We start from the raw sequence: 3,964 nt of genomic DNA, 5'->3' as shown, positions 1-3,964 counted from the left end.
GCTACCAGTGTTCCACAAGGTACAGTACTGGCTACCAGTGTTCCACAAGGTACAGTACTGGCTACCAGTGTTCCACAAGGTACAGTACTGGCTACCAGTGTTCCACAAGGTACAGTACTGGCTACCAGTGTTCCACAAGGTACAGTACTGGCTACCAGTGTTCCACAAGGTACAGTACTAGGTCCCAGTGTTCCACAAGGTACAGTACTGGCTACCAGTGTTCCACAAGGTACAGTACTGGCTCACAGTGTTCCACAAGGTACAGTACTGGCTACCAGTGTTCCACAAGGTACAGTACTGGCTACCAGTGTTCCACAAGGTTCAGTACTGGCTACCAGTGTTCCACAAGGTACAGTACTGGCTACCAGTGTTCCACAAGGTACAGTACTGGCTACCAGTGTTCCACAAGGCACAGTACTGGCTACCAGTGTTCCACAAGGTACAGTACTGGCTACCAGTGTTCCACAAGGTACAGTACTGGCTACCAGTGTTCCACAAGGTACAGTACTGGCTACCAGTGTTCTACAAGGTACAGTACTGGCTACCAGTGTTCCACAAGGTACAGTACTGGCTACCAGTGTTCCACAAGGTACAGTACTGGCTACCAGTGTTCCACAAGGTACAGTACTGGCTACCAGTGTTCCACAAGGCACAGTACTGGCTACCAGTGTTCCACAAGGCACAGTACTGGCTACCAGTGTTCCACAAGGTACAGTACTGGCTACCAGTGTTCCACAAGGTACAGTACTGGCTACCAGTGTTCCACAAGGCACAGTACTGGCTACCAGTGTTCCACAAGGCACAGTACTGGCTACCAGTGTTCCACAAGGTACAGTACTGGCTACCAGTGTTCCACAAGGTACAGTACTGGCTACCAGTGTTCCACAAGGTACAGTACTGGCTACCAGTGTTCCACAAGGTACAGTACTGGCTACCAGTGTTCCACAAGGTACAGTACTGGCTACCAGTGTTCCACAAGGTACAGTACTGGCTCCCAGTGTTCCACAAGGTACAGTACTGGCTACCAGTGTTCCACAAGGTACAGTACTGGCTACCAGTGTTCCACAAGGTACAGTACTGGCTCCCAGTGTTCCACAAGGTACAGTACTGGCTCACAGTGTTCCACAAGGTACAGTACTGGCTACCAGTGTTCCACAAGGTACAGTACTGGCTACCAGTGTTCCACAAGGTACAGTACTGGCTACCAGTGTTCCACAAGGTACAGTACTGGCTACCAGTGTTCCACAAGGTACAGTACTGGCTACCAGTGTTCCACAAGGTACAGTACTGGCTACCAGTGTTCCACAAGGTACAGTACTGGCTACCAGTGTTCCACAAGGTACAGTACTGGCTACCAGTGTTCCACAAGGTACAGTACTGGCTACCAGTGTTCCACAAGGTACAGTACTGGCTACCAGTGCTCCACAAGGTACAGTACTGGCTCCCAGTGTTCCACAAGGTACAGTACTGGCTCCCAGTGTTCCACAAGGTACAGTACTGGCTACCAATGTTCCACAAGGTACAGTACTGGCTCCCAGTGTTCCACAAGGTACAGTACTGGCTACCAGTGTTCCACAAGGTACAGTACTGGCTCCCAGTGTTCCACAAGGTACAGTACTGGCTACCAGTGTTCCACAAGGTAGAGGACTGGCTCCCAGTGTTCCACAAGGTACAGTACTGGCTACCAGTGTTCCACAAGGTACAGTACTGGCTACCAGTGTTCCACAAGGTACAGTACTGGCTACCAGTGTTCCACAAGGTACAGTACTGGCTACCAGTGTTCCACAAGGTACAGTACTGGCTACCAGTGTTCCACAAGGTACAGTACTGGCTACCAGTGTTCCACAAGGTACAGTACTGGCTACCAGTGTTCCACAAGGTACAGTACTGGCTACCAGTGTTCCACAAGGTACAGTACTGGCTACCAGTGTTCCACAAGGTACAGTACTGGGTCCCAGTGTTCCACAAGGTACAGTACTGGCTCCAAGTGTTCCACAAGGTACAGTACTGGCTACCAGTGTTCCACAAGGTACAGTACTGGCTACCAGTGTTCCACAAGGTACAGTACTGGCTCCAAGTGTTCCACAAGGTACAGTACTGGCTACCAGTGTTCCACAAGGTACAGTACTGGCTACCAGTGTTCCACAAGGTACAGTACTGGCTACCAGTGTTCCACAAGGTACAGTACTGGCTACCAGTGTTCCACAAGATACAGTACTGGCTACCAGTGTTCCACAAGGTACAGTACTGGCTACCAGTGTTCCACAAGGCACAGCACTGGCTCCCAGTGTTCCACAAGGAACAGTACTGGCTACCAGTGTTCCACAAGGTACACTACTGGCTACCAGTGTTCCACAAGGTACAGTACTGGCTCACAGTGTTCCACAAGGTACAGTACTGGCTACCAGTGTTCCACAAGGTACAGTACTGGCTACCAGTGTTCCACAAGGTACAGTACTGGCTACCAGTGTTCCACAAGGTACAGTACTGGCTACCAGTGTTCCACAAGGTACAGTACTGGCTACCAGTGTTCCACAAGGCACAGTACTGGCTACCAGTGTTCCACAAGGTACAGTACTGGCTACCAGTGTTCCACAAGGCACAGTACTGGCTACCAGTGTTCCACAAGGTACAGTACTGGCTCCCAGTGTTCCACAAGGTACAGTAATGGCTACCAGTGTTCCACAAGGCACAGTACTGGCTACCAGTGTTCCACAAGGTACAGTACTGGCTCACAGTGTTCCACAAGATACAGTACTGGCTACCAGTGTTCCACAAGGTACAGTACTGGCTACCAGTGTTCCACAAGGTACAGTACTGGCTACCAGTGTTCCACAAGGTACAGTACTGGCTACCAGTGTTCCACAAGGTACAGTACTGGCTACCAGTGTTCCACAAGGCACAGTACTGGCTACCAGTGTTCCACAAGGTACAGTACTGGCTACCAGTGTTCCACAAGGCACAGTACTGGCTACCAGTGTTCCACAAGGTACAGTACTGGCTCCCAGTGTTCCACAAGGTACAGTAATGGCTACCAGTGTTCCACAAGGCACAGTACTGGCTACCAGTGTTCCACAAGGTACAGTACTGGCTCACAGTGTTCCACAAGATACAGTACTGGCTACCAGTGTTCCACAAGGTACAGTACTGGCTACCAGTGTTCCACAAGGTACAGTACTGGCTACCAGTGTTTCACAAGGTATAGTACTGGCTACCAGTGTTCTACAAGGTACAGTACTGGCTCCCAGTGTTCCACAAGGTACAGTACTGGCTCCCAGTGTTCCACAAGGCACAGCACTGGCTTCCAGTGTTCCACAAGGTACAGTACTGGCTCCCAGTGTTCCACAAGGTACAGTACTGGCTCCCAGTGTTCCACAAGGTACAGTACTGGCTACCAGTGTTCCACAAGGTACAGTACTGGCTACCAGTGTTCTACAAGGTACAGTACTGGCTCCCAGTGTTCCACAAGGTACAGTACTGGCTACCAGTGTTCCACAAGGTACAGTACTGGCTACCAGTGTTCCACAAGGTACAGTACTGGCTACCAGTGTTCCACAAGGTACAGTACTGGCTCCCAGTGATCCACAAGGTACAGTACTGGCTACCAGTGTTCCACAAGGTACAGTACTGGCTACCAGTGTTCCACAAGGTACAGTACTGGCTACCAGTGTTCCACAAGGTACAGTACTGGCTACCAGTGTTCCACAAGGTACAGTACTGGCTCCCAGTGTTCTACAAGGTACAGTACTGGCTACCAGTGTTCCACAAGGCACAGCACTGGCTACCAGTGTTCCACAAGGTACAGTACTGGCTACCAGTGTTCCACAAGGTACACTACTGGCTACCAGTGTTCCACAAGGCACAGTACTGGCTACCAGTGTTCCACAAGGTACAGTACTGGTTACCAGTGTTCTACAAGGTACAGTACTGGCTACCAGTGTTCCACAAGGTACAGTACTGGCTA

This window comes from Cherax quadricarinatus, chromosome 96, assembly GCF_038502225.1.
Source record: "Cherax quadricarinatus isolate ZL_2023a chromosome 96, ASM3850222v1, whole genome shotgun sequence".
Lineage (NCBI taxonomy): Eukaryota > Metazoa > Arthropoda > Malacostraca > Decapoda > Parastacidae > Cherax > Cherax quadricarinatus.
The sequence above is the reverse complement of the archived record's forward strand: the minus strand, read 5'-3'. Positions refer to the sequence as shown.